The 26,580-nt window shown below is 41.7% G+C and overlaps 1 protein-coding gene across 4 annotated transcripts in view; it reads right to left on the bottom strand.

Moving 5' to 3' along the window:
* BTBD7 (BTB domain containing 7) overlaps window positions 1-19,560 on the bottom strand; it is a 55,014-nt gene extending 35,454 nt beyond the window's left edge. For 2 of the 4 annotated variants that reach the window (XM_037394321.1, XM_037394324.1), the window contains exon 1: window positions 19,426-19,560. The gene's annotated coding sequence lies outside the window, so the exon portion shown is untranslated. Of the gene's footprint in view, window positions 1-10,997; window positions 11,140-18,580; window positions 18,736-19,425 lie in introns of those variants that run through there. The other 2 variants (XM_037394322.1, XM_037394323.1) reach the window with 2 other exon arrangements.
* Between the last annotated feature and the right edge of the window lie 7,020 nt (window positions 19,561-26,580).

The raw sequence follows: 26,580 nt of genomic DNA, 5'->3' as shown, positions 1-26,580 counted from the left end.
GACAGACAGGGGGGACAACACAAGGGCCCCAGTATTTGAGGGCCGGCTACATGAGGATGACAAGTAGACAAGGGTTTGGAAACCTGGCTTTATAGACAATGGGTATGCAAAAAGGTGAGGCACAGGCACAGGACTGTGGAAGCACAAGAGAGTGTATCATTGCCAGACATCTGATGCCTTAGAACAAGGTTCCTAAAATCAGACCTTTTGGCATTTGTGGTCTCTGACATCAGATGTTTTTTTTCCAAAAGGAACCACACTGCTTCACACTAGACATGATGTACAGGCAGAACTGCTGCTCTAGAGAGCTCATAGTCCCTGTCTGCCTCACGCAGCTGCAGCCTGCTGATCACTACCTGAATTCTGCTAAGGTAAGACACATAACTATAACAACACATCAGCTTTCCTCATATTATGCAGGCCAACTTGAGCCAATCTACAGGCTTGCAAATGCAGGAAGGAGGAACTCCCACGCGTGCCCTCCCTAGCTAGGTGGCAAAGTCTCCTCACTTGCCTACAACCCGATGCTGCTCTTAAACTCTATGCCGATTCAGCTTGCTACTCATCAGGAAACAGGAAAATAAAATACCTTCCTACATGAATAGCAAGCCTGCTCAGGATGAAGTTAGAAACCAGAACATGGGCAAAATGTGCAACATCACACCAACAAACACCAGTAAATCTTCTTAGCAAATGCCAGCTGTTGGATGACTTCAGTTGTAGCCAATGCATGTACTCATTTTCTTCCTTGTGCAGAAATAAGCTAGCTATTCTAAAGTAACAAAATCCATATGGATGTTGACCTCTTCGCCATACGTGGAAAGCCCCACTGATTTAAGAAAAACACTTAGAAAATTATATCATTAAAACAGGGACACTCAAGTGATTTGTGTATCCACACAGAATATGTTGCTTAAATGTGGTGCCTGTTTCCAGATGGAATTTGTTACATTCAGTACAAGCTTTGTGGAGGTAAAAGTAACCTTTCAAGTTTGAATGCCAATTCTTTCACAAATAAATGCCAGCATCCTGAGTACATATCCCAACAACTTCCTTTTATCAGCTAAAATTGGACTTGGTTCATTTGGACAAGAGTCCTGGAATAATGCCACTTTCCTCTTCTGCATTCAGCTGTGGTGTGATAACTTGTCTATTAGATGTCTACTAATGCTTTTCAGTTCTTCCTGACATGGGAAAAAGCCCAGGAGCCAAATATAAGACGGAAGAAAAAAAAGTGCGGTCGGTTTTTTGGTTGTTTTTTGGTGTTCTGTTTTTGGGGGTTTTTTTTTGCTAGCAAGCACAAAATATACATAATCAAGTCCCAGGTTTGAGGTTAATACCTTCCACTTGGCAACAAGCGTACCCCAGAAGATGGAAGGAATGTGATCAAGGAATAGACACAACTGTTCAGTAAGATTAGCATTCAGTGCTTGAATTTGCAGAACAACAGGATTTAAATTAATTGAAAAATGTAAACACAACAAAAAGCTCCTAAAATATCCAATACATAAAGTAATTTTATTCAGACACTTCCCACAAGAACACTGTTATAAATTAAACCCAAGTGAGTATTGTGCAGAATCAATTCACTCAGTAAATTTAAAATATGTAATTTAAGTAATACAGGACAGTGTAAAAACAGTTTCATATCAAAGCTGTATACATATAAACTTCTGTAACATGAATTTAAGTAAAACCAAACATGCCAGGTTTCAGTGAAGGAGTTCGTTGCAGAGTAGGCACTGTGGTCAGCCACTTACAGGTGCCAAAACTTCTGTGCGTCCTTTCAAATTTAACTGTGCACTGCTTGGTCATGTGTATACTGGCTGACCTCTGCAGAGCATTTCGCATCTTGAATTTCAAACACCTCGTAGTTCATAACAAAATGCATTGTGCCCAATGGCTCAAATATATGGCTTTACTCCCACTACTGCCCTTAACCTCATGTACCAACTGAAAGTATGATCTTTCTATTTTTTATTACATCACTAAATTTTACAAGATAACATTGTATAACCCATGTTGTATTTCCCAAACAATTTAAGCTGGCAGCAGCTATGAACTCTGTCCTTGAGGAAGCCCTGCCTTCCGCTCTTCATTCGTACATCCCCTTTCCTTACCTTGTCTGTTCCGGCTCAAATATTCCATGACCCATATGAACTGCCCCATGCTAAAACCAACCTAGACAAGTTTAAACAGTACCAGTTACCCAACTGGTTTGTTAGGCCATCACAGAACACTCACACCAGCACAGGTGGAGTAAGACAGACTTGGAAACAAGCTGCCAGAGCCAGGACTGCATATTTTGACAGTAAGATGTACTTGAGCCACTCATGCATTCAGGTGGGTTTTTTCTTTTTTTTTTTTTTTTTCCCCCTCCTCTTTTTGTTGTTGTTGTTGTGGTTGGTTGGTTGGTTTGGTTCGCTAGTGTCCACTTCGGCTTCTACACTAAACCTAGCCTACCTGCACAGAAGTCAGTCTTACACATAACCTGCTGATTGTAGCACAAACATAAATACATCTTAGTTACCACAAAAAAATGCCAAATCAAGAATGTTGTTTCACATGGTGAAAGACAGCTGTAGGAGATGAACACAAAAATGAAGAAACACCTCCAATTCACAATTAGATCTTCAACTGCAAAAGAAAAGAAAGATTTTGTCTCTCCTTGCAGAAGTTATCAGCATACCAAAAGCCTCTGTATTTTGATGTAGTTGAAGAATTTTTTTAATTTAATTTTAGCCTCAAAACAGTTATGGATTTTTTTTTGTTTAATAACTACCATCAGGTGAACTTCTTGCCTTTCTGTTAAGAGTTTATAAGCATTATCAAAAGAAAACTAAATTCAACACCTGCTGACCTACTGAAACAGGATCTCTTGTTGAGAGCAGTGACACACACAGATGTGCACTATGTACGCAGGGCAAGAAAAGTTAAACTATGCCAAAGCTTGTTTCAAAAAAGCCTGCACTGCAGAAATACTATATGAAGTATGTTAAATGAAACCAGGAAGCTTTAGAAGCCAAAATTGCCACCCCAATTGCTACAAAAAGCAGAGAAGTACTTACAGGTTACACTGATATTCAGAGCAGAATAAAATTAAAATTAAAACCAAATCCAGTTAAAAGTTTCAGTACCTGAAATAAGTTTCTCAATCTTCTCAATACTTGTCACACTGAACCTAAAACCCTAAGAACCTAAGATGATTTGCATCTGAAGTGTCTGGGCTAACAGCCAGGAATTCCTGGATTGGGAATTTTGATTTAACAAAAAGTCTGTGTACAGGATGGACTTTGGATAACAGTGACACTTTGTTTATAGTCATCACTCAATACAAAGGTTTCTGTAGTCCACTGGGATCCAGTTAATATAAAGGGCAAGGTGGGGAGCATTATAACACATTTTACAACCAAAAGCATTGGACTTTTTCCCCTCTAAAATTTTAAGCATTTATTCCATTTCTTCTGGAGTTGTTGCCATAGGATTATGAAATAGCGTAATCCTAAGACCAGAGTGGGAAATTGTATCAAGTCCGTGCACATACTTGTACCAACATGATTTTTCAGGTTTTACATTTTACCTAACATATTTTACATTTACTCTGAGTAAATGACAACACAAGTATCACAAGCATACCTTAGTCAAATTTGCTTAGATTTTTATCTAGACCAAAAATGCTATGCTATTCTGCCCCAACGGTTTCTTTCAAGTAACAAGGAAGTGGAACTGTAATGCAAGATGAAACGACAACATACAGCAGTAAATTGGTATATTGGGCGGAGGAAGGAATTTAAAAAAATAAATTGATATTTGAAAGTGATAAACCTAGTAAGGAATTCTTCAACTAAATTTTAGCAAGGACAAGCTTATTTTCATAGGGATGAGGTAAACTGGTAACTAAAAGAAAGAACTCATGAGAATGGACCCCTGCCATTGTCCCTAGGGTACATCCCACCAGCTTGCCTTAACAACCCAAACCTTCCTGTGGCAGAGCAGTGGTCTGGAGACCAACGCAGAGCCCTGAGCCATCACAAAGGAATTCAGGAACAATACCATGTTCAGCAGAATGGTTCTACAGCTCCCATCCACTGGGAAGTCTCCAAAGCCAGCCCTGGCCATGCTGGTTGTTCCACAGTATCACTACTGGAATTACCAGCCAGCAACACCCAAAGGGACAAGCACTTTAAAGAAAGGGAAAGCTGTTTGTGGCTGGAGTTCCAAATGTTTGTTCAGATGTGCGTTTACTATCTAACTCATTTTCTTACTGTCGTACTCAGGGGATGGTTCTCCAAGGAAGTGAAGCAGACAGGAACTGAATACTACTCATCCTGACCCTCCTCTTATTCCATGGATGGGACACTCGAGAGAAGCACTGGCATACTCACAGAGTTTGCTGTATAAGCATACACACTAAAGAAACTAATACATATGGGGCAGCGCTGTGTAATTGGTTAACTATGTAAAACAACTGAAATTTTGAATGACCAGCTGACTCTATAGCCTGCCACATGCAAATCCACACAAAGCCTATTTTGACACTTTCTTTAAAAATCCAGTCAAGCAATCAAACTTCATCATTACTCAAAATTATCTGGATAATACAACAGTAAGATGTAGCTGACACAGCTGAAGCGTTCTGGTTTGGATTAGTACTGTACAAACATGAGGAACAGATAATGTTCTTCCTGATTTGGGTTAATGAATCTGTGTTATTTCATGATTTACTGCATTGGAAAGAAAGAAAATCCAATAAGCAAAATACCAGAACTTAAGCCACATCAGCAGTTACAGGCACAAGAGGGCAAGAAAAAGCAGACATAACTAGATTACGAAAGCGACTGCGTTGCTTAGTGCTTTACTGAGAATAATGTGTTCCAGCTATCACAAAGAACCCTTTCTTGAAAGTTAAGCACAAATTTTAAAGCACTTTCTTTCTCATGAAGTAGTACACTTCTCCATTAAGAAGTTCTTTTAAAATGGAGGTGGCAGAAACCCCACAGTAGTCCTGGCTTTTTATTTCTAGATTTCTTGAGAATCATAGCACTGAATTTTAGGAACAGAAAAACAAGAAATTAAGCTGCACCAATTTTTAACACATCCTCTGAGGAATCAGAATGAAAGGTAGAAGAGCTATACTCAAATAGAGTATAAAGGTGTGGAGTCTTAAAGATATGTACACTTCAGAAAGACTTTTGATTATCAACAAAGCAATTCAGAGTATGATGTGAATGTGTCACACCCTAGAAGAAATTAAGTAATGTCATCAGCAGGGAGTGACAGGTCAAATCACTAACAGCACTGCAGGGGCGTGGAACATCAACATATTTGTATTTTCTTAAATAAAAAAAGTTCCAGCACCTAAAAAACCACACACACAAAGCACATGCAGACTGAGTTACAGCAGTACAATCTTATAGATAATAGGAAGTTTCTCCCAAGCAACCTAGATGTTTTCACATACTGGCAAATTAATCTTGATCTCTGTACATCACTGATCCTTCCAGCTGGTTGCAAGCACCAATAATTAACCAAAAATCTATTCTGGTTGATGATACTAACATGAAAGACTTAGCTAATGTTCCTGTAAGTTGAATTCAAAACACATTTTAGCAAAGTCAACAAGAACTCATTTATTGCCCTCTAGGACTCTCTTGAAGTGAAATGACAACATATACTTCAATGACTTTCCATTTTTTAGAAGTTCACTTGAAAGGAACATTACCTGACTTAGACACAAAACATCATTAAATCTACTTCGTAAGAAAATCAGAAGTCCTATCAAGTAATTACAGATGAACATATCCATTTAAAGGGAAAGTGAGGATAATTCATTTTAGCCAATCTAGAATAATTGCAAGATATTCTGACATACTGTAATACATTGAGAAGTCTAAAGTATTTTCAGAAAGGCCTCTTCTGAGCAAACAAAAACATGCTTTTGTTTTTTAAGAAAGGCAAATCCTCTTTGGTATATGTGAATATATCAGTTGGTTAAGACAAAAATAGGAATCTCCAAATTACATGAAAAGTCATCTCCAAAAAAGGCTTACACTGCTTTTTAAAGTAGTCTGCAGCCACTTCACCCAGTCAAATTTCACCTAAGTTTAGCTTCAGATACTCAGATTGAACACCAGCCTGGTAAGACCACTGCCCTTCTCTTTCTGTCTGTCCTGGTTTCAGCTAGGATGGAGTTAATTTTCTTCTTAGTAGTTAGTACAGTGCTGTGTTTTGGCTCTGATGTGAGAACAATGTTGACAGCACACTGATGTTTTCAGTTGTTGCTGGGTGATGTTTATACTAAATCAAGGACTTTTTGGTTCCTTGGGCCCTGCCAGCCAGAGGGCTGGAGGGGCACGGGAAATTGGGAGAGGACACAGCCAGGACAGCTGACCTGAACTAGCTAAAGAGGTATTCCGTACTATATGATGTCATGCTGAGTATATAAATTGAGGGAAGAAGAAGGAGGAAGGGGGGGACATTTGGCATTATGGCGTTTGTCTTCCTGAGTAACTGCTACACGTGATGGAGCCCTGCTGTCCTGGGGATGGCCAAACATGCCCATGGGAAGTGGTGAATGAATTCCTTGTTTTGCTTTGCTTGTGTGCACGGCTTTTGCTTTTACCTATTAAAGTGTTCTTATCGCAACCTCTGAGTTTTACATTCCTTTCTGATCCCCCTCCCCCTGGGTGAGGGGGAGTGAGCAAGCGGCTGCGTGATGCTTGGTTGCTGGCCAGTGTTAAACCATGACACTGTCTCCAGATACTGCCTGTCCTTTATTGCACCAGTATCCTCAGTCATCTGCTCCCTTCTTCCCCCATGGAAAAGGCAAGAGTGGAGCAAAAAGCAAGAATCCTCCACATGAAGCTGTCCCACCTTTATACAGCATATTTCATGGGCTTCCTATTCAAGTACCCCTTAACCGTCAGCAGGACCGTTGCTTTTTGTGGAGCAGGGCAGGGAGTCTTTCCTCTCTGCAGTTTTCACAATTCACATGATTTTATTCTATTTTCTTTGAGAGTCTCCCCCAAAGATCACCGTTTCATTGAGAAAGGGAATTCCTCCTCTTGCTAGAGCTGTGACCCAACCACAACACAAGATGCTGTTTTCAATTAGCAAGTCTACTAAGACAGGGAAATCTTGGCTCAAATCCCAACCACATGGAAGATCTGTCTCTGGATTTCAGACCTGCTGCTTTCTCACATCAAGTACCACCCCAGCGGGATATACCCCACAGTCTCCTTGTACTAGAGACATTTTCCCTTTTCTCCAAGCTCAATTATTTCACAGAAAGCCATTTACTCTGAACAAGGATCTGGGAGCTTCCCGTACACAGCAGCATTTCCAAATTCACTGCATTTCTCAGAACATGTTTCCTCTGAGAATATATTAAAGTTACTAATAAGACAATCCTAGACACTATTCACGGTACCTACACTAAGTAAGCAGCACACATCCTCTCTTAGAACTTGCTATTTTCAATTTATCTTCAAAAGAGCCTCCCTTTGATCCACAGCCTTAAGAGGAACAGTAGTAGTCTCTAGTGATGACACTGCTTGGGGTTTTCCCAACAATAGCTCCAGCAACCCCATGTCAAAGCAGACTAAAAATCTTAGATCCATGTACTTATTGACCTTCCTATATGGGTGAATTTTGTTCATAAATCAGTTTACTGATTACCTCCATCATCTTATTTTGGCTACAGTCAACTCATCCTGCCAGATAGCCACTGTATCAGTAACATCATCATCCTGAGGTATTTCTGTTGCTTGGAACCATTACCGACATAATTCCTCATTAATACAGTATTTCTGCATAATCCTCTTCCCTTCTGCATGAGCTTCTGAGATGCTTGGTGACAAAATAATATGCATCTCATCTATTTCCACTGAAAAACTCTGCTTGTTGTTAAAAGAAGCTGTTACCAATATTGCCATATATTCAAAACTATTTTCTTTACATCCCCCTCCTTAATATACCACCGTTCTTTTTGTTCTGTACAGCATCCTTTCCATGGATGCTTACACCATCACACAACCGCAGATTTAACTCACACAGCCTTTTCTCTTCGATATAACAAAAGTTTAAAGTATCAGTTGCTAGCATGATCTCTTATAAACTAAGACTACTGGATTCATCTATTTATAACATAAAATCTGGAAGGTGGAACATGGAAAGGTATGGTAAAGAACTCAAAAGATAATCTAGTCCAACCATTTCATAAGACCCATGAGGAATTTTATTAGAGAAACATTTATTTTCCTCCTTCAAGAAAGCATTAAGTCACAGCCATAAAACTGACACGTTTCAGCTACAGTTTAAACAGAGTTTCTAAAATAATAGTCACAAGCCACAACAAGTCTTGGATCCAACAAAAACACAATTCCAATCTGGATTCAAAATGCATTATTTTGTGTATGCAAAAACCAGTTGGTTCACCAACACTGTGGTTCCACGCACATTTCTTCAGCAGCAGTGCTCACCTCAACTACTATCACCATCTTCTCAAAGCTCCTCCACCATGCCAGCAACCAAACCAAGGTATTATTTTCTGCAGAATTTTTCTCTCCAGCATAATTAGCTCCCTGCACCAGTTTACCAAATGACCCATGGAACGTCACTAGGAGAGGGAAGACTAGGAATAAAAGGCTGCTTGCTCCCCACAGTCAAACACAACATGCAGTTTGACTAATACTCAGTTGGCACAGCCTTCAAAAAATAAAAATCCCCCAACATTCCTAGTCCCATGCATTCATTTCTACAGCAAAGCTGTCCCCTTTCATTCTAGCAGACATTTGGGAAGCCATGTAAGTCCTACCAGGGACCTGACTGGACCATATTTGTTTTCAGCGGATCCTCTGGGGTGGCTGCAACAGCCACTGCCCTCAAGTACAGCACCACCTCTATCTTCACACAGTCAACTGCCATTTTCAACATAAACATCTTAATGTAAGCAGGTAGCTATATGAGACTACTCTTGCAATATGCTGTTTCTCTTACATAGCTCTTAAAAATTACCCGCAGGAAAAAGATCATCTTCAAACTGTCTGCAAAGCAAGGGCACTCCTGGCAGAAACAGGCTATTGAGAGAGCACCAACTACTGCTAGGATTCACCACAGGAGTGCTCACTAGCTCAAGTGCTGTCTTCTTTGGCCTGTACTTTTCGTTCTGCATTTGTGTAGTTTGTTCCTCCTTTCAATTAGGCCTTGGTTAACCACCCTTCAGATAGCAGCCACTAAGTTACTATTTAAATAGTCATTAAATATTACTACTAAAGAGGTCCATGGGGATTGTTGCTTATCTGAAGGCATGGAAGATTTCAAATTTGCAGTGACAGAATATATGCATCTAGGTATTAGTCATACAGGGAAAAAATAAAAAGGCAAGCCTACGTGCATTTTAATATATTCCCCTCAATCCAGCAAATTCTTCCACTGATGAGAAGCAAACTGTGTATACAGGTCTCCCTGCCTGTCAGCTTTTCACAGGTACATCAGGGTGATCTGACACTACCACTGAAGTCAGACTAACAGAAGGTCCTCTCACGCTGCTGCTCCAGCCACGGGGCTTTCCTGCTTCCCCTCACACTACATACAAAGGTTTTACGATCACAGAACAAGTCACTTCAGATAGCTGATCCATCACCCCACTGCTGGAGGAGGTAACAGACAAGAAAAAGTGAATTCTTGCAGGTCGGTCTGACAGTCTGGAACAAGAACCCACAGCTGTCAACGTGAAGAGAGCACACTGTTGCTATTAAATTGCCTCACAATTCAACAAAACTATATTCTTATAGTCATCCTTTTTATTCTCTCTGAGCCTGGGCTCAGCCTCAACAAGTCACTCGAGGCTGGCCCCAGGCACACAGGCAAAGCCCCGCTTTGCAGCCGCTCTTTCCGAGGCTCAGGTTTCCCTGCTGACACTACCTTTTCCTCTTGTCTCCTAGCATCCACAGTCACTCCCAGGTCTACTCTGCTCACTGAAGCAGGCAGCAATACAAACTGGAAAATTCATCGTGCATGGGTTTTATACAACAATTGACTCATTCGAGAGCTTGTAAACTGGTTATGGACTGCTGCCACCCTGAGCAAGTCTGACATTCCTGGTAAATCCTGCAGGCTGTTTTCCTTTTATTCAGATGCTTTTAAACATACAAAACCACAACTAACATGGTGATCTTACACCTGTTTTTATAAATCAGTTATCTTTGTATATAGTAAGATTTTCACAGTTATTTAAAAGCTTGTGCATATAAAAGATTTCTCCTTTGGTTGGGCTCCTCTATGGTCAACTTAAATTCATTAGCTACAGCCGAAAATTTTAAGAGCCACGCTGACTTCAACAAGTAATACACCATAACATCTAATGCCAATAAATGTCTCTATGCCATACACTTCAAAGGCTTCAGCCATTTTGAATATGGATATTTTAGTACTTGAGAGCATGTACAGTAACAGACTATACTAATATTGCAATCCTTCCCCTCACAAGCAAACTTCAGATATTCCCATGAACTATCAGAACCCTCAAAAGTTTCACCAATAACTTTAGCCTCAGTAGTTACCTTCAGTAATTCTTACATTTAGATTCCATGCAAGTGCAGCAAGAACTAAATGCTCACTAACTTTGAGGCCTGTCCTCCCCACAAATACAGAAAACCATTTCAAATGAAACAGAAAATACACTTTCTCAATGATAAAAGCCATAAAGGAAGGAAGGAAAGGCTTCGTCAGAAACCTAGTCTAGTAGTTAGTCTACAATTAAGTTGGAGCTTTGTTTACATTTTCCCCTTGGCAAAAGGAAGTTATGTCTTCCAAATTTCCTGTAACAAGCCCTCTCTGCATTTATTTCTAAAGCATTTATTTTTTGTCCTGTAACACGAACATGCAAGTTTTACATAACAGCCAAGGGAGCATCACACAAGTTGACATAACATATTGCTCCTCAAAACAGAAGCATCAATCATTTACAAATTTAATTCAGCAGTATCTACACATACCTCATGTATGCAGACTTTTTAAGATTGCATAGTTATGAGAGACTGTGGGGTGGTTTTCTGTTCACCTACTTGCTAAAGCAAATCTGCACTTTGAGCAGACTGATCGTACATCTTAACTCTTCCTTCTCCCTCCACAAGACTTGAAGCTTTTCAGCTGTCCCAGAACATCTGAAAAAAATAGATTTTTCAAAGGAATAAAAAAAAAATTTAGAAGGAAAGCAAAAGTCTGCTGGACTATACTAATTAGAGAAGATACTCCATTAAAGCAACCCATTGCTCTTAATCTCATTTTATAACAAATTTTGTTCATCTTTCTCTTATCTGCAACTGTCCTTAATACTCTTTCACAATCAAAGCAAGGGCAAAACGCAGAAAGTCTTTGCCAGTGTGAGCTATACTTACCAAACCACCTTTGATTCTTCTGTTATTTGAAAAGTTCATCAATATATGGGAAAAATTCAATATTGCCACCAAAAAAAGCAATCTTACTTCCCTGTCTAGCAGATTATCATTCCCACTAAACTCTTCTTCCTCTACTTGCACATTCATACCCAATGAACAGGAAGAGTTTTTAGCTAGATCTTTTTTCAGAAAAAAGGTTAATTTTAACTTAAAGGAAACTAATCTTATATGTGTGGAAAAAGGGAAAAGGCAAGTTCCTTTTCCTTCCAAATTTAAAACAAGGATGAAACTCAGATTCACAAGATGTTTAAATAAGCACTCTAGTTACTGTTGAGGACTGCTAGGGCTTAATACAATTCAACCTTGATGCAGGTAAACACAAAATGTGAAATTTTCCAGTTTAATACTATAGAAAAATAAGTTGGTAGTTAAAAACAGAATGAGGGGAGAAGGGAAGAAGGAGAAAGGGAAGTAGATCCCCAAGATGGTGGTAAAGAAATATCTAGATCAGCACAAGCCTGTTAACCCAAACTGCCAAATTTTTCTCAGCAGAGAATCTTAAAGCAAGACAAAACCAATTTGATTTTCCTTAAAATGGAAAAGCCCTGAGTAGTATGGACAGATCTTTTGGAAAGTTTGCTTTAGGGCTGTACTTTGGAACAATGTAATTTAAGCCTAAAACCCAACTCAAATAGAAAATGGCTGTAGCACAGCAAAGATCTTCATTAAATGCAGTTACAGATAAGCAGCTTTGATTTAGTGCAGAAATACACATACAAGAGTCACTTTACCAGGGGTTACCAAGTCTTCAAGTTTGTGTCTAGAACTATAGAGTACTATCAGAGAGGGGATATTCTTATACTGTATGACAACCTTAACTATGCTAGGAGGATATTTAGGCATTTCAAGTTCAAATGCATATTTCCAGCATGCTTAATAAAGGACTAAACCCTACACAGATTTTGATGACCATGTAAGAAGCAGGAGGTATTTTCTGATCCAAATAATGTATCTTTTTATTTAAAGGGAAAAAAAAGCAGAAAATTATTCTTTTAAATATTATCTTTGGCTATTCAAAAAGAGTCAGTCAAGGTGGAACTCGAGAATCTGAGGCAGTAATCACACATTCTATCCAAAATTTAGATAAGCTAAATACCCAAATTACTCACGAAAACAAACTATGGAGGAGATGGACATACTCGGTAGACCGGGGCAGTGAGGGAGGGAGACAACATGACAGACTCACAGTGACACTGACCAGCAACTCCTCATTCCCTTACATTTGTAACAGTCCTGTAACACCGTGCAACAATGTATAATTACAGCGCTGCATCCAGCTCACCAGTAACAACTGCTGCCTCTCAGGAGCTGGGAGGTACTGACACCGCTTGGCTTCTTCCTCGTTCAGTATCAAGGCCATCACTACACTGAATCATACCAAACTTCCCCCCTTGAGAGTGCATTCTGTCAACTCAGCATTCTTCTACCATGCTAGCGCCTGAAGCACAATAAACAACCCATTTCAGAAACTTCCTAGAAGTACCTCCTTGCAGACTGACAAAGGGATCTTCAACTTCTAATGTCAGCATAAGCAATTTGATTGTATTTCAATGAGGTGCAGTCACTACTAGAATGACTTTAAAGAACTCCACGAACCTATTAACGTTATGGTCTCTGCCCACATTCTAGAGATTCTGTATGTATTTCACATCACCTCTCAACCATCTGATATTATGATGCCCACTACAGGATGAGCCAAGATACAGGACATCATGCTTTAATGTATTCCCATGCTTCATTAGTCTGTGATATTTTTTTTACATGGATAAATCAAAAATTCCACTATGTACATGCCTACACTCCTGCCTTCTCCAGGATGAAATTTTCTGGTCATTCAGTTTAATATCACAAGCAGCTTCAGAGGTGGTTACGTTTCTATGTATTTTAAGAAACAGACGTCTGGGTACACGAGAGAAAATCTCTAAATGCCTCCAACTTGTACAAAGTACTTCAGCACAACCTCGTATTCAACACTACAGAATTTACATGGGTGAGCCCTATAATTATCACAGCAGCAGAAAGGCTTCGAAGAGGACTTGTATCTTCTTAGACAAAGTCCAAGATCACCAAACCCACAGCAAACCCGGTTCCTCAGTTCCAACAGCCAAGGAACCACTTCCCCCCACCCTTACATTGAGAGTCATCAGGAGAACAAAGCTAAGGCAGAAGACTTAAAAAGCTGAAACAGTAAGGCAGCACCAGTCCACAAAATAGTGTCTCATTGCGTCCTGACTGGATTTGTTATTTTAGAAGGCTTTCTAGTCAGCTCTCAAGCAGCATTTCCAATATTGCCGTCAGGAGAAAAAGAGTATGAAAAGGAACTTCTGTCACTCCTACTGATTATTTTTAAAGCAATTGAAACAGTTCCGTGAGGAGTAGGTTATTCTACATACTTCATTGCAGTATGATCTGGGGGTAGCAGATGATGACAAGCAAAGCAGCATTCCACTTTCTCACTAATACAATGTGATCTACTTGGTCAGTCAAAAAAAATACTTTAATTTGCATATAAATAAGTATAATTTTACTAAGGTCTGATACCTTCACAAGACTTTGGTATTCTTGCTCTATGTATTCCAAACCTCTATTCCCATGTTGGACTATAAAAAAGAACAGTCTTCCCTGACCCAAACGAAACCCTAAAACATGCATGTGAGCACCCAGAGATACATTTTTACAGCTCTACTAATCACATATTGCTTCTCCAAGTACTGGGTCACAAAATAACATGCCCAATTAAAAGGCCACGCAGCAGTCACTTTAGTGTTTAGCCATCACTGCCATCAATGGAAGTGTAAAACTGCTTGACAGTTACGCTAAAATAGTTTTAACAGATCTTGGACAACGTTTCCAAATTAGAGAGGAATCTTGCATACCATCAACTAGCTTCATCTCTCTCTAAAGCACTTCCCACTAGATAACACTCAAGATTTGAAGTGATGAAAAATGCCAGAAGAGATTCATCTTAAAAGCTGCAAGTTAACATACTGAAATAATCCTATATCAAAGAGGACACAGTGGAAATAAAAAGGCTCTTTAAGATCATAGGGAATGGCAGTAACAGGGGCACTAGAAAGAGGATCTTTAGGATAAATTTAAAAAAAATAAATTATACTCTGTGCAATTTACTATAATGGACTGGGAACAGGATACGATACGATAGGTAAGAATAGCAAAGGCGGACAGAAAAAAAAAACCAACCCACAACAGTCTTTCTAATACAGGAAGAACCAAACATACAATGAAGTTGAGTGTCATTTAGACCATACAGCATGGCCACTGAATTCAGAAAAAAATTTGAGGACAAAGATCAAACAGGATTCACAAAATGATCAGACATATATATACAGCTAACAGCTACTGTTAGAATTTCAAGTCGGAAAAATTACACAAGATCTCTAGAAGATACTTCTGAAACTTAAGGAACTGATTTAGGAAGATATTACCCATAAATGTTACACCCCCACACCTTACTGGAAGTTTCTTCAGCAGTTTTGGTTGCTGCTAAGATTTTTTTGCATGTTTTATCACTCCGGTATAACACGGTAATTCCTATTTTTCATTTAGATAAATAGTTTAAACCCACTGATGACAGAAAATCCCCAACAGGCTGAACACGTGTCTGCAAGCCCACCAGTCCATTACACATTCAGTGTAATCTTGCATAACACTTACACCCAATGGAGCAATCACATCAGACTTAAATTTAATTAAGTATATAGTTATGTATGTACTTCAGTCCAACACACTTCAGGCAACACAGTCCCACCCCCAGATCCCCTTTACCTACCTGACCTTGCCTTTATACTGTGTCAGCAAATAAATTTTCCATAGCAATGTGATGACCCAGATTAAGGACCTGATCTGAAGTCATTTTCTGTTTTAGTGATTTACTTTTCAGACAGATCAGTTTCCTGCAATGCTTCAGAGTGAAGCCATGTAAACCATTCTCTCAACAGAGCTGAAGGGACAGTGCAGGACGCAGAAAAAAACAGCTGCAGACTCTAAGTGTTTACACCAATTTTGCCACCAAGCATCCATCAAAAACCTCATAGGCATCCTTGTAAAGCAACAGAGCTATCTGCCATGGTCCCAAGGACAAGGAAATTAGAGACTTCAGACCCCCTTTAGTTTCAGATGAACCTCTGACACGATCAGCTCTCTTTGAACACTGAAAACAAAACCACCACCGTCAGAGAATAAGATGAAAGCAAAATGCTAAACCTCTAAGAACTTCAGACAGCAAGGTATAAGTGTTGCATACACCATCATTGATACTCATCTCCTTCCTATCCATTTTTCCTCTTGCCTATTTCTACTCTCCCCAACACACAATTTCACTGTTTCTACATAAAACACACAAGGATTTCAGGTCTCCTAATGTAGGACCTGAATATTATGTATATTATGTATTATATAATGTATATTATACAGACCTTCTGTATAATATACATTATTATGTATAATCCATTCATTATACAGAAGGCATCATTATAATTTGCATCCTTCTTGGGAGACAGGCCGGACAGACTGGATAGGCACAAAATGCAAGACTAGCATCACACTTTGCAACTGCAGTCCCTTCTTGTTACACTTCAGGCAGACTGGTAAGCAAACATATGAAAGAACATTCTGAAAGTCTGTAATAGTTTGTGTTCAAAGATTTAAAGATACACTGACAAGCCTTATGCCTCAAAGAACCTGGGTAATGAAACAGATCAATAACTACATGACTCACTGGAAGCTCATCGAACACTCACATCTGAAGAACTAGGCTTCCCAGTCTCCACTGCATGCACAATAAAGTTTATGCATCTTTTCACACTTGTGTGAAATAACAGTACAAGGCACTGATCTGGCAACAGAAATCAAAACTATGTAAATATGTTCCAAAAAAAACCCCCCAAAAGAATTAAGATTGAAACTCGCAATTTTGCATCTAGATTTACCGTAAGAACAGTAAGATTTACCAGAAGAAATTCTCATTGGTATTAAGAACACTGCTCTTAAGAAGAAATAACTGTCTCTATAGATTTTTTTTTGTTTGATTAATGTGAACTACATGCAGTTTATGCGAGACGTCTGTAGGATGTTTTGATTCATGTTACTTTTTGTCTCAGTTGTGGCTGGCTGCCTTTCAACCTTGGTCATCACTATGCAACCATGACATTGGAACACACTCCCCTTTTCTTGCATGTCACCGGGTATATCAAGACCAAACTAGCATCAGGGTGGCAGGAGGGTCAGGGCTAGTGTCACGCCCCCTCCCAAGGCCACATGCAGGACCACAAGATACCACAACACCAATGCAGCCTGCAAAGCAGGACAGAGGAATGCATTGTCCAAGCCTAGAATTCATCCTCTACAAGCCTCTAGGATAACTGTCATCAGTGACAGCTGTAAACCTGACATCATGTGCGCAGCAACTTGATAGTCCGCTTTCAAAATGAAGACTCAATATTTTGTTAGTCTATTAATCAAGCTCTGACAGCCCCACTGAATTAAATTCAAAGAGCTGGCTGCAAAGACAGTACATTTTACTACAATTTAACAATGAGCAACATCCCTTTACAACACAAAGTTTTGAGCTTCTCAGACAAGCTTGAAAACCAAGAGGGGGAAGAAAAATGAAAAAAAAAAAAACCAACAAAACAATCACTATGACAAGTTCATGCAAGTCTTCCAGAAGAGCTTATAAAAATAATTTTATTCCTTCACATATGACTCTTTGCAGATCAGTCAATGCCAGCTATAAGCATTACACCACTACTGTATCTGTGACTCAGCAAGGGAATCTGGACATATGAAGAAAATTAACTTACATTAGTAAGAGGCAAGGATTTTTAAAAAAGCCGGTAATTACAATAATGCCACAGAAAATTATCTAAGATGACTTGTGTCTGTGCTCCTTGTATGTTCAAGCGTACACAATTAGATTAGAATATCAAACCCATTCATATATCAGCTAAAGTCTGAAAGCAAGTAAAACAATGCTTTGTGCAGCCGAGCCAAAAACAAAGGATTCAATAGGGTTTTTTCATCTCCCATGAACAAAAGCAAACACCGACTGTACATTCTACACAAAATACTGGACTCTATTTCCAAGATTACCTGTATGCAGTCCAACTATGCAAGTCCAGCTTTAAATCTGAGTAAAAACCAGAGCAGTTGGCATCTTCACATTGTAACTTAGGATACAAACTTCATTTGCCCAGCCAGACATCAAGAGGTTTACATACAAGCACAGACAGCAATGTTTACATAACATTATTTGATGCAACAAAGTAGCAAGTTCTCAAATAGCTCAATTACGGTTTGGTCCGTCAACTAAGCCTAGTTTTTCCCCAAGAAGGGAGAAAACCTCACAAGCCATACCTTTTGAATACATTATCTTCATCCAGATAGCCTACAAAAGAAGCATTCAGACCTTGCCTTTTAAACACCAGTCCACAGAGCCTGTACATCACCAAGACACTTGTTCCACATCCTCAAAAATAATCTCTATAGAATTAATTTTGTAATATTGGCAACAGACTCTTAGTCGACAAGGGGAGGAGGGGAAAAAGGCGGAAGAAATATTTTCGTGAATTTCTTAAGCAAAAGGTTCAAACAGAGAGGGGTCTAAACTCACTGGATCTAAAAAAAAGAATTCCCCTTCCTGCACCTCCCAGTACAAAGAAGCATGCTGATAACCAACTAGGATGAAAGCGGTCCATGACCTATGCTTGAAACAATAAAGGAGAATCTTAGAAGACTGTCTTTCCTAACATCTTTCAGACAAAAGAGTAAGGCTTTAACTCATCAAGCTTCTCAGTGCCTCAAGAAAACGTTATGAGTGCTAAAACTATTGTCTCTGAGTTTCTGTTTTTATTTTCTCCATTTCTAAATTAAAACAGAGCATGCAGTATGTGGTAAAACCAGAGATAACCGCATCCCAGTGGTATATCTGCCAAACGCTTTAGATTTGTGTATTATATTACACTGGTTTTGAGCAAAGCCTCGAGCGCTGCCACATTCCCTAAGCTGAATTCTCACAAATAAAGCTTCATTGCATCAACACGTATGTTATTATCTTACTAGCATATTTTATGCTAGCACTAGACATGCGTGTCATCTTTTACCCAATGGCCTCAGATGGGATGGGAGAGGAGAACAAGCAGAAGCGTGAACCAAGAGCGAAGCACTATCCAACAGCAGCAGGAGTATCCCTGAGGCACAAGCAGGCACACCACCTGCACAGCTCTCCCAAGTTTCTCCAGAAACACCACGGAAACACCTATACGGAGAGGAGGAGGATGAACCCCCACGTCCCCGGGCGGCGGCAGCGCCAGGCCCGCACGAGCCGCCACGGGCCGGGCCGGGCGCACCGGGGGAGCCCCGCCGCTCCCGGCGAGCCAGCGCGGCCGCTCTCGCACCAGCCGGGGATAAGGGGCGCACGGCGGCGGCAGCGCAATCTCGGCGGCCGCTCCTGCCCGAGGCGGCTCCGACAGCCCCTCGGAGCGCTCCGCCGGGGCCGCTGCCGCCCAGCGCCAGAGGGCCACGGTGCCCCGGGCAGGCGGGGAGCGCTCCGCAGGGCAGCGGCCGGTCAGGCTGCACCAGACGGCCGCAACAGGCGCGGGGGAGGCCGCTGCCGGCGCTCCGGAACAGGGACCCCCGCGGGTCGAGCCCGCCCGCCCCCGAGGGCCGCTCCCCGCGGCGGGAGGCCTGGTGGGCGGCGGGAGCCTGCACCCCTGCCCGCCGCGGCGGCGGAGCTGCGGGCTGGGAGCGCCAAGGCGGGCGCCGGAGGAGCCCGGCCACAGCCGGCGCGGGACACCGCCGGCCCGGCGGGGCGCCCACCCGGCCCCAGCTCCGGGAGCCCCGCCGCGGGGGCGGCGGCGGTCTCACCCGCTCCCCTCTGCCGCCGTGATACCGAGGCCGGGCCCCCTCCCAGCCCACACCCACCGCGCGGCTCCCCGCGGCACCTCACCTCCGGCAGCCGGTCGCCGCCGCCATCCTCCCCGCTCAGCACTACCCGCTCCCTCCCGGCCCCGCTCCGGCCGCCGCCATTTTGATCCAGAGCCCCAGACTCGGCCGGGCAGAAGGAGCGGGCACGGCGCCTGCGCAGCGCCGCTGCGGCGCCCGGGCCACGTGGTCCGCGGGGGAAGGGGCGGGCGGGGGCGGGCTGCCGGGGGGCGGCCGGCATGGCGGGGGGGCGGAGGGCCGCTGGGGGCGCGGTTGCGAGCGGTCTCGCCGCCGGTCGAGGCTTGTCCCTGTCACAGCCCCGGTGTGGGGACAGGGGGACGGCGACGCGTGATGGCAGCCGTGCCAAGGGGGAGCTGACGCTCGGGGCCCCTCGGCAAAGCGGCCCGAAGGCGTTACTCTGGGAGCCTGCACGGGGTCCAGTCAGCCCGGGCCTCGCCCGCCAGCCGGGGAAAGGGAGGGCGGGCAGGGCAGGCGGGCAGGGCCGTGGGGCTGTCCCAGAGCGGAGAGGCGCCAGCCCGCAGGCCTGGCGGCGTGAGGGGAAGCGGAGGCCGCTGGGGAGACCACAGCACTGCCGCCAGCCCCCCCGGCCACCAGCCCCCCGCACCCCTGCCACACGTGCTTTGCTTGCTCTGTGTGACAGGTCTCACAAGCTGCTTGTAACCAGGTACAGAGCTGCCTGCAGTATGAAGCGTTTTGTCAGCGCACATTCTTTTTGTACTTGAGACTTCGTTAAGCAGCTTACATTAAGCATATGTTTAGCTCCCTGCTTTGCCACACTGCTAGGAGCTTGTTGGAGACAGGCCACAGTCAGATTCCGGTTTTATTGTTCATGCTAGGAATATATACTTGTCACCTGGAAAGAAACTCCCACCACCTTCCCCATTTCTGATAACCTCTGTCTATATCAGAAATTAGTATTTCACACATCTAGGTGAAAGTAGGTGCCAGCAATAAAAATGCTTGTAGCTCTTCCCACCATTGCTGTTGCCACTCCTGCTACATTTTCTTCAAAGAAAGGCACGTGTAGGTGCAATCAGGATCAGAACGTAACAGCCAACATGTCTATAAAATCACTGTCTTCTAAATCAGAGAAAGTGACCAAAAATACACATCCAAGTTTTATTAGAACAATAAAACCACATTAAGTAAATCAAACTACTTGTGCTGTCTAAAAGAACTAAGCACCATGTGTCTATATATGAGAAGATCTGAGAAAAGTGTTTCATGCACAGGCCAAAAATCTGATGAATTCACATGGCAGAAAATACTCAGCAAGCTGAAAGCCACATCTGTAATCATTCTTGATTGGTAAAGGCGAGCTATGACTGATTATATTCTTTCCTGACTTTGCTGACAGTCTGTTTCTGGAGCGAAGCCTTCTACTTGGCATCACACTGTCCTGCAACCATCTCTGTAATTAACTTGCCTGAATGCAGCAGACCTCTCTAACTACCACTTGGCATAACAGCCCATAAATCTGAGCAGCTTACCAAGAAGCTAGCAAAAACCAACCTCAAATATATTTTCCCATGCTGTAGACTGTTTTCTTACTGGTTTCAACCCAAAAATGGAGGAGAAACACAGTAAGATGGGTTGATGGACAGTATCTTGTACTCCTTGGGTGTTTAACTGTCTTAGTTATTTATGTGGCCTCCAATACTGTATTATCGGAGAGAGCCACAACTTTGGACTTCCATATCCACAGAGCACCAGAGTGAGATGTGGGAATTTTTATAACTTCAGTTCCATTGATGAAGTTTACGGTGTCAGGGTGATGCTTGTCTCTGTTCAAGGGGGACTATGCTCTAAATATTACATCTTTGCAAGCTGTTGTTTCTGTTGTCAGGAGAGCTATTAAAACTGGCTGGCGGGCAAAGCTCAGCCTCTTTGAGCTGCTGGCAGCGAGAGCCTTCCCATCATCTATTTCTGTCTCTTTTGCACCTGCCCTAGCCTGCTTTCCATTCCCTGCTGTTAGGAACCATGATCATGGAATATCACATACACAGTGTTCAGCTTAGTTTTATTTTACCCTGGTTTTCTGTAGAAATGTGGTATATATGATCATATTGCCTACCTGTGCATAAATGGTTTTAGGTCTATGACCTCTGTACTAAAAAATTTTTAACTCATTGACTCGTTTCTCATTTGGGTCCTTATAGACACTGCAAATACAGAAAAGGCTTCCTTTGTCTTAGCTATCAAAGTCAAGCAACCAACAGGCAGAAACCTATAAGAAACTAAACCGCAGTAGTTTTAATGCACATGGAACTGTTAATTTAAATGTATGTGTTAGTAGAAATGGTTGCAGACAAGCTGCTTAAATATCAACAACATGAGACAACCCCTGCCTCTTCATTGTTACAATTTTAGTAGCTTGCTGAGTCCAGCATAGGAATAAGAGCCAGTTGAAGTTAAATAAGTAAGATTCAGGTCACAGAGCTTTCAGACTGAGAGGAAAATCGTATGCCAGCTTGGTTTTCAGATGACAGGAACTAGTTAAGAAGTTGTTGCCGAAGTTCTATAGGTAGGGGAAAAAAATCCATCCTGCCCTTCAGCAAGCCTGGCTCATAATCTTACAGGTAGTGAAAATGAGGAGGAGGGAAGGAAAAGTAGTCTTGCAGGCTGAACATTGGCTTCGTTACATATCTTAATATATATTCTTATATATGTTCTAATATATATTTCTATGTTTACTATATATTCTCATATGTATTATATATATTTGCTTCATTTTATATTCTAATATCATAAACCGGAGCTTAGCCAAAATGGATGGTTAGAGCAAAATGCCAAGATCTCGCTCTGCAATAATCATCTTTTTAGTAGCTAAAATAAACCTTCTTTCTTATGACTCAGAGACAGTGTGTTGGGTAACAACTTGGGGAGACATCTAGCAGGTCAGAAGTGAGAAAGGCTACCACGTGCTTTTGCTTTAGACTTTTTAAAGCATAAAGGTCACCCCTTGACTGCAGCACAATGTCATTATCTTTGAGGACTGCATGGTCTCCTGCCCTGGGAAGTGCACCAAAAGTAAGCTGACCAGCTCCTTCTGCCACATGGGACCTGGTGCAGAAGACATTATAAAACACTAAGTTACAAACCTGGCTGCGGAGGAGTGGGAAATGCATTTACATGCAGGTGAAAATGTTTTCTGAGATGGGTGGATAGGAGATTCACACCATCTGATGAACACCCCCAGAGCATGTGCACACACATCACTTCCTTGATCACCTAATTATAATCCTCACACCAACCTCTCAGAAATAAATCAATCTTCCATTTTTAGCAGGATTGAGGTATGTTTGGTTCTTGATGCCCTAATGAGCAAAATCTTACATATGCCTTAAATATCGTAAAATGTCATCTCCTCTTTAGGAGAAACAAAGTGCAGAATGAGATACTGTCTGAGCCATGCAACAGTTCTGAGTACCTCATATACAGTGATGTAATGCTTTATTCATATTTTTGCAGGGACTTCTGTAAAATACTTACTGGTGATCACTGTATATACACATTGCATTTTATCTCCAATTTCAAGAGTGTTAATAGGAAAAATTAGTTTAGTAAGTGCCACCACTTACTAAAAATAAAACCAACCCAAACATCTATTGTAGTTTATTTACACTTCATTTGCACCAGGAAGCTCAAGCTTTGAAATATCCTCTGGATGTTTACCAGAATTTATTGAAGAGTAAATACACTTGGGGAAAAAAAAAACAGTTCACTTCCACTGACTCATTTTTTGTCCATGATTATTTCTTAGACTTTTGGATGTTTCATTTGCTTTTCATACCAAATGTGTACTGTTTATTATTATCAAAGATTTTTTTTGTATCACTGTGTTGCGTGGAGGCTCTACTCAAAACTGGGGTCTCACTGTGCTGGACAGTATGCCAAACTCACATTACAGTGCATGCTCTAGGGAATTTCCAAATTAACTGGAAGGTGTGATCATGCAAGGTACAGAAAACCTCCTGCAAACCAGTAAGAAAACTGCATGTGCATAATTTTTGTTGAGAATTGGGGTCACACTACATGTTGCAGGCAGTACCTCTGAGTGCCTACTACAGATGTAATTTCAGCTGCATTAGTTAGAGAATGTAATTTTGTTTTGCTGTAAGCAACACCTTTTAATTCACAACTATCTTAAGTGTGACTTTCTAGTGTTACAGATCAAATATAAAGCTATATATGCTTAAGTCCAGTTTATCCGACTTTTTTTAGCATGTCTATTTCAGTTCAATTTTATGGCATTCATGGCAGTAAATCACGGCTAAAGAAAAGCTTAGAATACTTTAAAGTATTATCTGTTTATTGGTAACTAATCCACAATAACTGAATCCTCAAGGGCTGAAAAATAGACTGAAGACTGATGCTTATTATGCTAAACAGGCTTCATTTTTATCAGTGATCATGATGAGATCCTGCATATATAGAGAGATCTGGACTACTGCCAGCTCTTTAATTTTATTTTTGTTGTCTTTCTTACTATCTGAGCATTTCTCATTACCTAAACTTACATTAAAAACTCTTAGAAGGGTATATGCCGTGCCCATGCACACATTGCTGGTTATACAGCATCCAACAGCCCCTCAAAGAATAGGCTGAAGTTGATACGCAATCCACAATGATTGCATTTCTATAATCAGTGATGGCAGAGCAAGATGTGCTTTCTTGTGTGAAATAGGTGGTGTGGAGGCATAGCAATGACAGCAATGCAGTTTCTGCCCTGATTTTGCTTGTCCCTTGAGTCATCAGATCAGCAGAGAAGAGGAAAGCCCTGTGTTCTGGCAAGAGAGCAGGGGAAGCCAAGTGAGGGTAGAGGGTTTTGTTTGCTGCTAGCAGGAGAGAAGGCGGCTGCCCTGGGGGAGCTGCAGTGGGGACTGCCACATAACTAGCAGCTATGGGGTCTCTGCCTGTTCTGTGGTGAAGCAAATTGCCCATCAGCATGCACATGTGGGGGAAAGCTAAGGGGCACACAGCCACGCTGCGCTCCTGGGGAGCCTGGCGAATCTGATGAGGTGAAATAGTTGCATCCAGCAGGAACAATGTGCAAAATGTTACCTTGAAGAAGGTGTTAAACAGCCCCTGTCCAGGGCTGGTGGCAGAAAACACATGTACATCAGGGGCCTTTGAAGAAGCAGGAGGAAAAGAAGTGACATTAGACTCAGATGTTAAGGTGGGGAGGCCTGGAGACAGTCATCTGTTCGTGGCACAACCAGGCACTTCAAGAAATGAAGGCAAGGTTGGTGGTGGTCTATGCGAGGAAGTTAAACCTTATGAAACAGATGGCCTGTGAAGTCCATGAGCTGACAATGCTGGGCAGCCCATGGCCATCACATTTAGACAACCTTCTACTGGGAGACACAATTAAGATCTCAAATTTAAGCACACAAATTTAATTGTTTCACCCCATGCACAGGGAAAATCTCTCACTGATCACCAAGGCCTATCTTAAAGGGAATATTACTTCATTGTAATTCAAATGTCATTTGGATTAACCTTTAGTTGGGTCCTTAAAAGGGTTTTGTTATGTGTACAGTTTGGGTGTTACCGATAGGACTGTGTTGCTAATGAACCCGCCCTGTGGCTGCATTCATTGGAAAATGCTCTTTCTAATTTGTCAGTGTAGAGAAAGATGCCAAAACCAAATCACTGCTGATGGTGGCAATTGCTTGTCTTGCCAAGACAAGACCTGCACTGCTGGTCTTTTCCTACCACTTAGTACTTTATCAAATGATCCCCTTTTTTCCTTTGGACATATTTCTGTGAGCAATGTGCACAATGTAAGATGGTCTCTGAATGGGCAGTTACTCTATATATTGATCCCTCCTCACAGTTCAGTATGGCACTGTGCCCTTTTTGCTGCACACTTCAACCTCTGCTTTAAATGCAGTTATTAACTTCCTAATGCCCTTTCTGTGGCATCCGAATGCTTCACAGGCACTAATGAATTTTCAAAAATCAATTGTTATTTCTACCCTGTAGGTTACAATGTGAGGAACAGAATTTTACAGGTGGGGAATCTGCTTGTTGTGGGGGCTCAGTTAAGGTACATGGGCTCTTACGGGTACTTACCAGTACTGTAGGACTTGCCCTGCTCAGTGCATGTTTCCCATTTAGTTCAGTTGCAGCTGTGAGTCTGCCCTTTTGCAGATTTGGCACCAAGATTTCAAGTCAAGCAGTCAGAACCCGAAGAGCAAACAGCTAACCACACTTATGAAAAGTTTAAGTGATAGATGATTATCACATTATAATTCTTTGGCTGAGGCAAGGTTGTATTACCAGGAGAGCACTTAGCTATGAGACAGTTCTTTCTTTTCCTGGAATTTCTTGCCTCATGCCATCTGCACTTTCAAATTCTGCAGCATGCTGAGCAAAGGTCAACATATGGACAACATACCTTTTTAAATGCATATTCTGATTTATAACCAGAACAGGTTCATCCTATAAGTTATCTATCTGGTTATAGACCCTGCTATAACCCAGTTGCATCAGGATGTCGTAAAGGGCAGTTACTGATGTTAAAAATAGTTATCCATTGGAACCTAGATACAGCTTTTGAAGTTACATAGCATCAGCTGAATTTGTAGGACTGACTGGAATACGTCTATGTACTCCGTGTATGGATAAATTAACTGATTAGGAAGTTCATGCTAGAAAGATGATAGCAGATAATCGGTGGGAGAAGACATGATATAAGAACTGACAACATGCGTATAAAAACTGTTCTTTGTATTCAAGTTGCTGAACTGGTAATCCTCCTGAGATGTTGCTTGATCAGTTGTGGTTGAATGTTATTACTGCAATTTGCTCTACTGCCTTAATAAAGAAACCTGGATGATGAAGCTGTTGTCAAGCTGAGTAGTGTCTGGACAATACTAAATGAGTCTGGTTTCTGGAAGAGGTAAGGTTATAAACAAATTGAAGCAATAAATTATTGTCAGTGAAAGAGCAATGCTGACAACACCTTCCAATGTTTTTGGAGTGCCAAGTGAGAGCAACAGGCAGAGTAGCAAGCAGTCGGAGGGAGAGGCCACCCGGAAAGAAGCAGTCAACATGATGAAGATCTCCTAACCTCCCTGGAGAAAGCTGAGCACTGTGAAAGATTTCTCTCAATCAGCAAAATTTTCCTAGTGTCAAATCTAAGTCTCCCTTA

Source organism: Falco rusticolus, chromosome 7 (assembly GCF_015220075.1).
Source record: "Falco rusticolus isolate bFalRus1 chromosome 7, bFalRus1.pri, whole genome shotgun sequence".
In the NCBI taxonomy this organism is placed as follows: Eukaryota; Metazoa; Chordata; class Aves; order Falconiformes; family Falconidae; genus Falco; species Falco rusticolus.
This window is presented reverse-complemented; position numbering and strand designations above follow the sequence as displayed.